The sequence below is a fragment of the Solanum lycopersicum genome, chromosome 5, assembly GCF_036512215.1.
Source record: "Solanum lycopersicum chromosome 5, SLM_r2.1".
NCBI lineage: Eukaryota > Viridiplantae > Streptophyta > Magnoliopsida > Solanales > Solanaceae > Solanum > Solanum lycopersicum.
The window spans coordinates 14,586,394-14,601,654 of NC_090804.1; the positions used below are offsets into that span (position 1 = coordinate 14,586,394).

At 33.8% G+C, this 15,261-nt stretch overlaps 1 long non-coding RNA gene across 2 annotated transcripts; it reads right to left on the bottom strand.

Moving 5' to 3' along the window:
* Nucleotides 1-2,240: 2,240 nt before the first annotated feature.
* LOC112941550 (uncharacterized) lies at nucleotides 2,241-13,381 on the bottom strand. Of its 2 annotated transcripts, none has more exons than XR_011221183.1 (3): nucleotides 13,201-13,381; nucleotides 12,026-13,058; nucleotides 2,241-7,561 (listed from the first exon to the last, which is right to left on the bottom strand). It is a non-coding gene; the product is annotated as an uncharacterized lncRNA (long non-coding RNA). The 2 variants fall into 2 exon arrangements; XR_011221182.1 differs by having other exon boundaries at nucleotides 2,241-2,888; nucleotides 6,326-13,058.
* Between the last annotated feature and the right edge of the window lie 1,880 nt (nucleotides 13,382-15,261).

Below are 15,261 nucleotides of genomic sequence, written 5' to 3' on the forward strand. Positions count from 1 at the left end.
TTGACACTTTAACTTTTTAGCTAGATTGCGGATTTTACGGTATTTACACTTTGTGCTTTACTCCAAACATTGATATAGGTGATAGAAATAGGAAGTTGCAAAAATGTGATCACCAATGAATTATAACGGACCTTGGGGTTGATACACCTCATAATTAAAAAGATGAAAAATTGTAGGTTTCTTGGATCTGGTGCAAGTCCCAACATAGCCACCAACGACCTATGGCCTTACCTATTATCCATAGGTATTCTCGTGGTTGGACATTCCAAGTTCTTAAAAAATTTCTTGTATTTTCATACTGTTCACTAGGATGGACAGTTGTCCAGAGACCAAATTATAGGTAAGTCTTGTAGGGGAATCTCAGACATAATGACATTTTATGATAAAAAGTGTGAATCGATGGTGGGATGTCGGGCTCATTGCTGGACCCATGGTCTGTACATTGGTGTATTCGATGGGGGTCAAAAATAGGAAGTTAGTGATCATATACATGGTTGACCAAGAAAGTCTATGGTCCGACTAGCGGACCATTTCGGACCATAGGTCCAGCCATTGGTGAGGCCCGATAGTTAATTTAAAGGATATTTTGGGTCTTTTCCTAATCATTCTAACACAATACTATGTAGTTATACCATTTACCAAAGAAAAATATAATGATTTTTAACCCCCGAATCACCCAATTCAATTCATTCTCCTAAATCCCGTAAAGCTAAAAAAGTCCTCTCAAATATTTCTCTCTTTATGGAAGAAGAAGAACTCAACTTAGAGTTTCACGATCAACTCTCCTAATCCTCCATTGAATTACAGGTTTTGGCATCAATGTATTTTAGTCTTCATCTATGGAGTTGTTTCCTCCATGGATATCCTATATTATCCAATTTACATAGTTGAAAATCTCCTATTGAAGTTAGTGTTTTGTTCCACGTCATTATTTCCTTTCAATGGTGATCCAATTGATTGTTCTATGACTTTTAATGCATGAATTTTTGTAGTTGCATGCTTTTATGAAGAATCCCTATGAACCTATGCATAATCCATGTTTTCTCAGCCATGATGATATGTAACATGGTGACTCCTCATGTTCTATGTACTCTAACCGTTATTGCATATTGTCTTTATATTTCAATGATTTTAAGTGATTTATGCGTTATGTCCCTATCACTCTTGATGAATACATTGCTTTTGAGACTGTTGACTTCTACTTCATTTTGATAAAACAATTTTATGATATAAAGTCTCTTTTATTCTCGTTAGATTATATTATTTTGTTTATGTATTCTAAATGGCCCGTGTAAGACCTCTTAGTGTCTTATACAACATGTCACATCGAGGGTGTACTTTTGGTTGTGATAGAGGTACAAAACCTTGTGTAAATATTCCATTTGAGAATCTTTATGACACTTATTCATTCATTGTTGGGTAATGCTACTGCATCCACACATTTAGACACATAGTAAGTATCCACAAGAATGTACTCATTGCCTAATTATCTTAGAAAAGTATCAATGAAATCACCCAACCCCCACAGATTAAATAACTCAATTTCAATTTTTTTCTTACGATGGTGGTTTATTCCACTTGAAGAAACTCCCACGCATATGAGATTGAAAACAATATTTGCAAATGTTATGAGCATCCCTTAACTTTGGAGGGTAATAATAGTCTTATTGTAAGACCTTAGAGGCTGTACAAATGCTCCAATTATGTTCACATGCAGGTGAAGAAATATCTGCTTCTAATTTTTCAAGCCTCTACTTTCTAGCACACAACGTCAAATAATATTATTTGCACATTCCTTAAGGAGGAATGGTTCACCCCATAGATAGTTATTTACATAAAAAAAGTTTTTTTTCTTATGATGGCCACTCGAATCATAGGTGACAACACATATACAATAAAATATGCGAAATCAACATACTAAGGAACCGAAAGTGTAGAAATTAAATTTTTTAATTCGTTAAAGAAACCATCATAAATATCCATCTCTTCAGCACATCTAGCATCCCTTCAATCCTCGATACGTTGCAAGCTAGTTGGTTTTCATATCCATATATATCATTTACTTCAAAGGCACATTCATAAAGGAGGAGCACCAATCATATCAGTCTTAGTGTTGCTTTTTTTTTGCCATTTTTGAGCATAGAGTAATATGATCAGTATGCATGATAACTTTTGTACTCAGTAAGTACTCTCTAAGCTTCTCAAAATTGTACTAAAGATTCAACAAATCTTTCTCAGTCATGATATTTTATTTTTATTATAACTCAAGGTTTTATAGCATAGTAAATAAAATGAAAGAACTCATTTATTTATTTATGGAAAATACCTCTAAGTGTCAGGCCACTAGTGTCGCACATCATATTAAAATTGAGATTCCAATTCGGTTGTATGATAATAAGTGTCGAGATTAGTTTCTCTTTACAAAAATTGAAAGCTTTCATGTCACATTGAGAGAGCACCCCTATACGTAACCGGCATCGTCGTCCTCGAAGAGGAATTAGACAAGCCATTTGCATTCGTCATAACATATTAACCATCATTGGTTAAAATACAGAAAAAATTAAAATATTTTGCATATAATATATGAAGTATACTTAGACGTTAACAACATGATAAAAATGGATACAATTTCAAAGAAAAGTGTCTTAAATAAAAACCATCTTAAGAGTACGAACTTGAACTTAGGCAATACAATATGAATATTCCATATAGGCCTTACTATAATAGAGTTGAACGGAAAAGGAATAAAATTGTATCTCTTGAACTACTACAATTTTCATAGGTAGAATAATGAAAAAATAGTATCCCCGAATGTGAGGACCCAACAACACATGGAGAAAGAATTCCAAGCTTATTCAATTGACCTTTTTATTGTTCAATGGTCGGACCTTACATTGTAGATATATAAAGGATATGGGTTAGTACTACACTTGTACTAAGTATGGGTATATGCACATAAAATTTAATAGAGCATATACAAGATAAGGATCAATACAACATAAAGCATGATCATAACCAAAGACATATCATCATAAAGTCATACTAACATTTCATGTTCAATAGTTCATACCAACATAACATACAAAACATAGGAAATATTACTTAAATACACTACTTTAATTATCTTAATAACCATTTATCCCCACTTATTTTAAAAATTTCAAAAATTCCTTATTCCCCCCAATTAAAAAAATATAAAAGATACATAAAAATTTCCCACCTTTTTTTCACCCAATTGGCAAGTTTAACTTTACCAAAACTAAATCCTATTTTGAAGCTACCCACTTCCCCATTAACATCCCCAATTAAAATTTACCATATTAATTTTATTCCTTTTTTATTTCCCTACATTTTAGGTGTACAATTGTCTAATTTGAATTCCCCATTCCACACATTTGAAGGTTAACAAAATTTGAATCCAGTTCAAATTTGCAGGCATATCTATTTGATATTTTGTAGGAGTCTACTTCTTTCTAACCAGATTTTATAAGTTTTTAAAGGGTAAACATTGTCTCCTTCATTCTCTTCATAGCTAGAATAATGAAAAGGAATAAAAGAGTATCTCTTGAACTACTACAATCTTCATAGCTACAATAATGAAAATATAGTATCCCCGAATGTGAGGACCCACCAACAGTTGGAGAAAGAATTCCAAGCTTATTCAATTGACCTTTTTAATCTTCAATGGTCAGACCTTACATTATAGATATGTAAAGGATATGGGTTAGTACTACACTTGTACTAAGTATGGGTATATACACATAAAATATAATAGAGCATATACAAGATAAGGATCAATACAACAAAAAGCATGATCATAACCAAAGACACATCATCATAATGTCATACTAACATTTCATGTTCAATAGTTCATACCAACATAACATAAAAAACTTACCCAAAATCCCATCTCAAGCCTACAAGTGCAAGACTAATGTAAAGGCGCATATACCACAAAAACAAGCAAACAACATAGGAGACCATTAATAATGTTTTGCTTCATAAAACTTATATCATAAGTACTCATTTCACATATAGCAATAAAGACCAATGCATGTTCATTAACATAACAAACATCATATAAATACAACACCATATATCATAAGGATTAGACATTTCATGTTCATAGTACATAAGAACAATATCCTAGGAATTCCCTTAGAGTCAACTTGTGCAATGTTTAGGTAGAGTCCCATAACACTACCTCTACTAAGTAGACTCCTCAAGTAACCCTAGTCAATGTCCATATACTTTAATCTTCAATTTTACTTGAGTATCAATCGACTTAACCGAAATTAGACCATGTAATCTAAAAATATCTGGTGTCATAAAACCCCACACCGAACGAAGGTGGTATACTTGCCAAGGTAGAATCAAAACATGAACATAAAATTATAGGTGGATCCACTAGCAAGTATTCGTATGGAGACAACATAGTTAAAGAACTAGGAGATATATTAGAGACTCATAATTCCATATTGCATGGCAGCCTCTATCTCATGAGAGTAATTGTGAAGCTACCTTCAAACTTGGGAAGGGACTCCTCTCATATCTAGTTCACTTGGATCTTAGCTAAAGTTCCTTTTTGAATTGCCTTTGTGTTACCATTAATAATAAATCTTATCATAGTCCATAGGAGACTAACTTCTTATATAAACATGATCATTAGCTCATTCTTTCATCACAACCATTCATTTGTGAGATTAACATATTATAGTAATATTATGTAATGCATACGAGAGAAATATCATCAACCTTGCCTAATCATACCCTTACCCCACATTATAAAAATTCATAGCCCAACATATATGCATATCAACATCATACATAATTCAATTGCATAACAACATAAATTATAGGCTAACATCAACATAACGGAGTAATCATAACTTTAGAAAACCTACCGATTGCTTCCAAGAATCTTCATCACGAACTAACGCTCAATTCACCACAATTATACAATAATATAGTAAAATACACAATAACTTAACCAATACAACATATTATAGTTATATAAAAGATCAATTCATAGCTAGGGTTAACAGAAAGGGGTTCATTTATGAGTTCATTCAAGAAATAGTTTTGATCCCAACATTGCATGACATTAAGTGAATGATATAACATAATAGAATCCATTATTTAGCAAAAGAACATACTTCACATGAAATCCCATAATTCCATATAACCTATTTAACAATACATACTTAATTAGTCATAGAAAACTATAATCAATCATAATTAGTCATAAACTTCAAGTTTGGAATAGAGTAAAAGCTTTAGGAATTGAATTGTTTAAAAATCACTTTGGAAGGACCTCTTGGGGAAAGTAATCCCATGAGTGAAGAACCCATACCTTATTGACAATTAATCCACAAATCTTGAGAAGAAAAGTTTAGAACTTGGCTTTCTTCTCAAAGCTTCCAATACTCTTCAATGGCGGTTGAGTAGAGAGACTCTTGAGAGAGATGAGAGTGATTCGGTAAATCTAATTTGGAGTAGGTCAAGGTGGCTTCAAACTGACCTAGAACAACTATATACTCTTCCCCTAAATAACCAAAATACTTCTCACTTAATTGGGTCTTTTTGTGAAGTTAAATTGACTTAAAAATAATGCGGACGAATCAGGAATATGGCTGCGCGTCGCGGGGGCAACTCCTATTATTTTACAAAAAATTGGGTCAAGGCAGTGAGCCTCTTAAAGGCCCCGAATTGTGAGGAAAAATTTACCTAGCCAGTGATGGCTGCGCGACAAGCAAGGGAATTCCTATCTTCTCTGTTGCAAGCTGCTTCAGCAGCTTGCTCGCCAATGTTTGGATCCTCTTCAAGGACCCTAGGGGCGTTCCTTGGAGAGTAATGACTATATGTTTTGACCCTTTATACTATATTATACAAATTTAAAGTATTTTTAAAAGTTTTGGACTTCATTTAACACTCTCAAACATTCACCAAACATAGTGAAATTGGCATACACAACCCTTGGCTATCATCTTACAAGTCGTCAAGTAAGAAATGGTTTGATACCTAGGCATAGAATCCCCCCCCTTCAACTCTAAATGTGTTCATTTGGAAATTGAAACTTCACTATCCTCGTTCTACAATCTATGGAAGCAAAACAAGCATGACGTCAATCCATAACCAAAATGATATCAAAATAAAATATGTGAAATTCTAACAGGTCAACATGAATAACTATATTGGGAAGCAATACAGGACATTTCCTACAGAATCTTTTTGCAATTACCGAGTAACCCATTACGGTACAAAGAAAGGGTAGAACCGGGATCAAGTAAAGCATAAAAATTAATAGATAAGACTTGTAACATACCGGTAACTACATCGGGAGAGATCTCTTGTTCACTCATAGATTTGAGTGCATAAAAGCGGTTCCTTTTTGGAGCTTCAGAGCTAGGACCACATGGAAGAACTTGGCTATTCCCCATTCCTTGACCCTTCACATTATTACAATCTTTCACCATATGACCACTTTTTCCACAACTGTAGCAATTATTTGTTCCAATGAGGCATTCACCCACATGTTTCTTACCACTATTTCCACATGTAGGTTTTTCTCTTAGTGAATAAAAATTTCTCCCCTTTTTGGAATTAGCGTTACAAACCCTGTAATTGAGAGTGTTGGAGAAATTTGAAGTAACTTGCTTTGAATACCTCTTTTTGAAGTTATACTTGTCTCGAATGTCAAGCCTATTCATAGAATAACCACTTTCAAATGACCTTGCCTTCTTAGCTTCTATATAGTACTTCCTTAGACGACTCTTCTCTACTTCTTGTGCATAAACCATCAACCTAGAAAGATCCATGTTGTCATGAAGCATAGCTACACTACCTTCTTTTTCAAGCTCTTCGAACATGCCTGTTACATAACAACTCATTGCATCCCTATCATTTGACACCAAAGAGGAAGAATTTTAGGATAACTTCATGAACTTTTAGGAGTCTTCCTTAACACTCCTACCTCCTTGACGTCAGTTGATTAACTCCTCTACCTTATCTTCCGTTTGATCCCTTAGGAAGAACCTATCATGAAAGACCTTCTTGAAGATCCCCCAAGCGATGGGACCACCTCCTAAAGACCGACTATCCTTCCATTGATTGTACCATGTCTAAGCCACGTCCATGAGTTGATTGGAATCAAACTTGAAATTTTAAGTAGTACTCACCCTTATAACAAACAAAATCTTATAGACCTTATCAAGTAATCCTTCGGGGTCTTTATCAACCTTTAATCCAAAGAACACAAGAGGATTCATCCTCATAAAATCTCTCAAAAGAGTAGCCATGGTACAAGAATATTTGTTCTCTTGAGGTACAACCTCCCGATTTGCTTGTGCCATTATGGCTTGAGCTTAAGTAATGATGGCCTGGGACATTTGGAGAAGGGATGCCCTCACATCACAATCTGTCATGGGCAGAGGATTGACCGAAACTTTATCATTCATGGGAACTTGATATTCAGGAGGAACTCAATTGCCTTAGGTAGGAACTCTCGCATTAGCAATCTCTTCTTCTACTCTTCTAGAGGTTGTCATTCTTGTGTTCATAGCTTATAACCACAAGAAATGTATTAGATGATAAAAGAAACATAGTGTCAAGTCTCTAATGGCATGACATAAGATTACCAATAAAAAAGAATTTTCCTAATCATCACATAGCCTCGTATTCATCAAGAACTAACTCTCAATTAAGCACAATTAAAAAATAATATAGTAAAATGCACAATAACATAACCAATCCCACATTTCTAGTCATATGCAAGACAAATTTTTAGCTAGGGTTAACGGAAAGGGGTTCATTTATGAGTTCATTCAAGAAATAGTTCTTAGATCAACATTGAATGACATAAAGTGAATGATATAGCATAATAGAATCCATTATTTAGCGAAAGTACATGATTCACATGAAATTCCACAATTCCATATAAATTATTAAACAATACATACTTAATTAATCATAGAAAATCATAATCTATCATAATTAGTCATAAACATCGAGTTTGGAACAAAACGCATTGGTAGAGTATAAACTCTAGGAATTGAATTATTTTGAATTCACTTTGAAAGGACCTCTTGGGGAAAGGAGTCCAAAGATTGTAGACCTATAACTTATTGAAAATTAATCCACGAATCTTGAGAATAAAAGTGTAGAACTTGACCTTCTCCTCCAAGCTTCCAATGCTCTTCAATTGTGGTTGAGTAGACAGAGAGGTTTGAGAGAAATGAGTGTGACATTGTAAATCTGATTTGGAGTGACTGATAGTGCCTTAAAACTAACCTAGAACCAGTATATACTCGTCCACTAAATTAAGCAAAATACCCCTCACTTAATTGGAACTTTTTTTAAAGTTAAATTGACTAAAAAATGACGCGGACGAATCTTGTAAGTGGCTGTGCGTCGCGGGGGCAAATCCAATTCTTTTTTGAAAATCTGTGTTGAGGCATTGAGCCTCGTGAAGGCCCCTTGTCGTGAGGCAAAATTTTCCTAGCAAGTTCGTGCTGCGCGACGCTCAAGGGGCTTTACATCTTCGCTGACAGATTGCTCACTAGTGTTAGGGTCCTCCTCAAGGACCCTTCGGGCGGCCCTTGGGGAGTCGTGAATGGACGTTTGGAACCTTCATACTATATTTTACCTATTTAAAGTTATTTTACAGGTTTTTTTTCTTAATTTGACACTCCAAAACCTTCACCAAAGATAAGGAGGCCTACTAGTTCAATTTAGCTAGTTTCCGAACGTCAAGGTCTTTCTTAGTCGTTTTGGCTCTTACCTCTTCTAATTCAGTTTAATAAATTGATATAGGTATATAAACATCTAACCATTATTTCATAGGAAAATCTCTAGTCTAAATCATGAGACTTTTATAGTTTAACATTCCAAATATACATTATCAAAAATAAACGTGCTTTCTTTTTCATAAGCTTGCACAATGGAATAGCAATCTTCGGAAGTCTTTAATGAGAAACTTATAGTACCCAACATGACAAAGGAAACTTATGAGTGTTGATTATATATTTGATACATATTAGGGTGTTATATTGGTTTCAAATATTAATTTGAGATATGATCAACATTAGCAATTTATATGGGAAGCCGACATCCTTCAGACAAGATTTAAGACTCGTTATAGACACTATGAGTTCCTAGTGATTTCTTTTAGTTTTACTAATACCCCTCCTACTTTTATGGACTTAATTACATGTGTGTTCAAACCATATCATGATATGTTCATCTTTGAGTTTATAGATGGCATTAAGGTGTACTCACAGAGCATGACTTATTATTAATAGTATCCGAGGATTCTTCTCTAGACTTTTATGGTTAGTTGATTTATGCAAAATATCAAAAGTATGAGCTCTTGCTAAGTTTGTAGTATTTCTGGGGTATGTTGTGTCTAAGGATTGAATTTTCATAGATATAAGAAATATTGAGGCTATTCGTAATAGGTATAGGCCCACTTAAGTTATGAAGGTTCAGAGCTTTGTATGGTTCCACGTTACAACATAGTAGTATTTAGAGGGTTATTCCACTTTTCAACAACTTTGTACTGCTTGATCTTCCGTGATGTTCTCTTTTAAGTTGCTTGACGGAAGCTCAAGGAGTTAATAAATACTACTCTTATATTGACTTTTCTAGTTAAGGATGAGGTTTTAATGGTCTATTATGATACATCAAACATTTTTGGGTTGTGTATTGATGCACACAAACCGACTTATTTCTTCTGCATAAAGGTTAGCTTAGACTACATATGTACAAATACTTCACTAAAGGTTTAGAGTAAGCACTAGTAGTTTTTCCCTTCAATTTTTTTAAGGCACTAACTCTACTGATTTTGTTTGGAGAAATAAACTAATAAGAGAAGCCTTCGGCGCATCATTAGAAAAAGTGACCTTTATTTGAGGCGACATCACTGGATTGAGATTTGAGGAACATTAACCTCTCTATTATCTATCAATTGGATAAGGAAAATGTAATTGTGAATGCCTTGACCTAAAAAACAATAAGTATTGGTAGTATGGACTTCTTGTCTACCATAGAGTTACCTTTATCTTGGGAAATTAAGTTCTTAAATAACTAGATAATTCACTTTTATGTTTTTGATTCTAGGAAGATTCAAGTCTATGTGGGAGTTCACTCCTCATTTCTTCATCAGATCTGTAACCACCAGTTTGAGGATGAGGTCTTGGCAGAAATTAGAGATTGGGTGTTACCAAGTAATGTCGGTTAGGCTACAATAGATTTAGATAGGATTTTGAGATTAACAATTCTTATTTGTGTTTTAAGGTTAGAGGTTTAATCTAGTTGCTACTTCGTATATCCCATGATTTTAAATATTGTATCAATCTGGGCACCACGAATATGTAATCTGACTTCTAGCATCATTAGTAGTGGGTAGCTATAGGATGAATTTTCTGGATTGTATGTGTATTTCCTTAGTTGCCAGAAGGTGAAAGGCAAGAACTTGAGACCTAATGGTGATTTTCATATATTATGCATTCTTGAATTGAAGTGGGATCACATATGGACTTTTTCGCCTGTCACTACACCATTTTACGCCAACAACCACCCCTCTGAATTGTAGTCTAAACTAGCCAACAATGTGGCTTTCAATAAAGAGATACTCTTGTTGAATTTTAGCAACACTTTTTAGGGGTTGGTATAAAGAATCGTAACCTTTGACATTTGACAACACTTTTCATGTGTCACCAAAGTAGTAATACTTAAAAAGTGTGAACAAAGAGGTATAAAGGCCACATTTTTAGTTATTTCATTAGCAACACTTTTATCTATTATACTGCACTTAAAAGTGTGACTTTTGCATTCTTATTGGTTACACTTTAAAAGTTTTGCCACTTTTGCATTTTACATATGGATCGACAAGAGGAAGAAATCGTTACAAACAATAACTTCAACTTCTTTAATCATGGTGAAGAGAAGGATGAGCAATATATGTGACCTAAAGAAAATAATAAGATGAGTTAGTGGGATACTGTATTACATGATGTAATACATATAAAGCCACAAGCTTCTGTTAAGTGGACCTTTAATAGTATTTTAATCAAAACCATGATAAAAGAAGAGGGAGAAAATCACCTCTTCTAAGATGGAAACAAATCTTTCCTATTTAAGAAATTTCAAGAGACACTCTTTCAACGATGCAAATAACACCAAATTTAGTGGTTTGATCACTCTAGGATTCGGAATATCTTAACCAACAAATATTTCAGTATCCTAGAATGGGGATTCACCGTTCTTCATCTTTCCAAGAAAAGTGTCTTTCACCTCGTTTATTTTAGAAGCAAGGTAGTAATTACCTCTTGCATCTAGATGGTTACCTACCATTTCTCACTCAATCTGCTACAGTATTTTTCTTGTTAAAGATATTGATGTCAGTAAATGAAATCCCAAAAGAAAAATAGAAGTGAAATAGTACTCGTGTTGATATTCTCATACACAAAATGTCATTGTATTTATAAAATCACCAAAAATGATAGCATTAAACCATAGTCAAGAAATCGAAAAAATATGGTGCAAATGTAACATGTTCAAGGAGGCATGAGAAAGATTAAAAGAACTAATAGTGTTGTATAGGAGTTGAAACATCTTTATATACTATACCCTCCATAGGTGGTTCCTATGGAGGGTGTAGTCTATGCAAACCTTACACTTCACCTGTGAAGGCAAGGAAACTGTTTCCAATAGATCTTCAAACAAGAGGAGATGATTTAATGTATTTCTTAGACAATATCAGATATAGCCGTTGCAGCAATGCGTTAACATTAATGAGAGAACAAACATGTATCCAAGAATTAGAGTCTCTTTCATTGTACTCATTTTAGATTTAAAACCTCCATAAAACTTATGCATTCTCACACTGGGAGGTCCGAAAAAAACCATAAAAGATTACCATGCTTGAACTTCATACTTTGACACATATGATACATAGGGAGCATGTGTGTGTGTGTATAAACACTAAACCGAAGACACTAAGCTTGAGGGAGGAAGTAATACATACAAATATACATTGTTGATTAAGCTCCACTGAAATCAGCTGCTGTTGTAAAAATAGAAACGAGATGCCAAAAAGAATTATCAGAAGTATTCACAAAAGGAGTTTTTCACCCTACAAAGATACATATAATGTGATGGACTTACGAGAATACAAAACTGCCACATTCTAGTTTGATACATGCATTCCATCCTTCTATTAATTTGATAAAGGCATACTTTCCTATGTATATGTCACAACGACATCCATATATAGTTGTTAAGATTCTAATTTCATACACTTATGTAGACATAGCACAAGCAGTGGTGTTCTTAAATATTTTACATTCCATGATTACCTCTTGTTATGTATTTTTATGTTCAGTTCATGAAAGAGTTAGTAAGACAACTCAATGCAAGTAACATTTAAAACTCAATATCTATTTGGGTTACTCAATACAAGTAAGAACTCCATGGCGAAAAGCTCCAAATTTTCACTCCATCTTTTAGCAAATTACGTTAATAGAGAGAACATTAGAACAAGTTCCAAATAACATAGCTAAAAACTCGCTTTGAATAGTTATAACTAAAACCTAATTTGCGCTAAAAGTTTTAATAGATTAAGCCAATACAAAGAACATTAGAACGAAAATCCAAACATACTCAATGAAACACTAACCATTTTTAGTCAAACATATAACTGGTAACTAAAGAACACTAGAAAAAAATTCTAATCGCCATAAGTAAGAACTCTTTATTTTTACTCCAACTTTAAAAAAATTATGTCGAAAAAGAACACATCAGAACAAAAATCAAATAACCATGGCTAAATCTTGCCATTTGCGCTTCAGATAGTACTCACCCATTCATCCATGACCAAAACCTTTAATCATTACAAACTCATGCCTGATTTGCTGGCAAGTTGGTCATAATGGGGTGCTTATATTCACATACATATCCAGGAACACCAAGTTTATTAAAAAATATAGCGTACTCAGAGTCACCCCTTGCCAGGAGTTTCACTTTCGATCCAAATATGTCCCTCCATAAGACTTACAATTCTGTTTTGTAGCCCATTAGAAGATGTGTCAACATTAAATACAGTAAGTGTAAGAGAATTGAATATGAAAAAATTACAAGCAACACATATAAAAATGAAAATCAGAATCAGAAAAGAACACCTAAGAAATGTGTACCCCGTACCTGTGCATTTGAGAGGTTCTCATGATTTAGATCAAAATCTGAAATTTGAGGTTTAAAATTCAATCATACCTTGGAGAATTAATTGGCATCTAAGATCCTATCGGTGTGATTGCGGCTAGGTTTTAAGGATGACGATGAGAGGATTCTTTCATATACATGAGACTCAGAGTGTTTTTTTTATTAGTTTTTTTTGTCAAATAAAAATGAGAGGGAGAATTAAATTCGTCGAAGATAATATAATATTTTACTGAAAGCTATAAGGCCACAGTTGACAAGTGTTGTTTTTATAATTATAAAAATGGCTAACTTTAAAAGTGTAGTCATATATATAAATAGGTGTGGCCAATTACATCATGATCAAGCTACACTTATGAAGTGTATCCTATACTACTAAAGAGCACACTTTATTAGTGTTTGCAACATTAATTATTATGGCCAAAAGCTAAAAACTAATGTTACACTTTTAAAATGTAGCCTAAAAAGATTTAGGCAACATTTTACAAGCGTTGTCTTGATAAAGTGCGGCTTTATCCTAAAATGGTGTAGTGTGTTTCCCAAGGATTCTAGAGGTATTGAAACAATTTAAGTCATCAATGATTTTTTTAGGAAGTCACTATACTTTTTTTCTAGTTAGTCTTCATTCAACGCTTAGAGGATAGCCATATCTACCTTCAAGAGACGGTTCGCCTCCATGGTGAGCTCATTTCTATTATACGAGATCGGGGTGTACTTAGTATGTTATAGAATTTGGAGGACCTTTTTGGAAAAGTTAGACACTCACATTGACGTTAACATAGTTTTCAACAAATAAATAATGGCCAGTTAGAGTGCACTATCAAAGTTTGCAAGTATATGTAGTAGACTAGTATTTTTGAGTTTGGTGGATAATAGTACCGAGTCTTACCTTTTGCAGACTTTTTATACAACAACATCTACTACTCTATCTTGATGTTGGACCTATTTGTGGTTTTATACGGTGAGCGTTGTCTCTCTTTGTTTGGTCGCTTTGAGTCTACAAATCTTAGACAACGTGGAACTGACTTGAGTAGGATTTTTTCGACTAGGGGAGGGTTATTAAGGATAATTTTGAGATAATTAAAAGTACGAAGAATAGTTATGTTTATCATAGGTTGAGGCATTTGAGATTCTTAATTTTATCTAGATTAATCCTATGTATTTGCCATGAACAAAGAGAAGATACCTAGGAGGCATGGAAACCTTAGACCAAAATATAGAGGGCATTTTGAAATTATTCGGAGAGTTGGAGATATTGCATATGAGCTTGTTACCACCAATATTATTTGATATACATTAAGTATTTCATGTTTCGATGTTGCACATTTATGTTCATGATGACTCCCATGTACTTCAGTATGTTGAAAAAGATTTTGAGAAACTTCTGACCTTCGTTAAGTGGTTAGTATCCTCTAAACCCATAAATGTTTAGTGGTTGTGTTCGAGACATACGATTGTGGTTTAAGGTACATTGGAGGTATTATCTCGTTAAGGACCCTGTGTAGGAGGTGGAGTAGGATATGTGGGGGAACTTTCGGGCTTATTTTAGCCTTTAGTTACTTTTTCACTGTACATTTTGTGGATGAATATAATTTTTAGTACTTAATGTAGTAATGATCTCCAGATCATAATTATGTGTTTATGCCTTATGATTTTAATTTAGGGGTAATTTGGTAGGAACTACTTGGAGAATTAATACATGTTTTATATATGGTATGTAGAAGAGTTCATATCATGAAATCATAGAAGACCTTTACACATAACCCTTCCAAAGCCTACTAGTGCAACGTCTATATGAAGTCTAATAATCCCACATAGTAAAGCAAACAAGGTAAGAGATTATAAATAATGCCTAACTTCACATAACATACCATCAAGAGTATTCATCAATATATATAGCAATATAAACCAATAACATGTTCATAAGTAAACTGACATTATATAGGATGATCAACATGTAAAGACAACATATGCATATAATTAAAGTTGTAAGAGCATAAAGACATCCTCTTATGACTTCACTCAAGTCCATCTAGTGCAATGCAT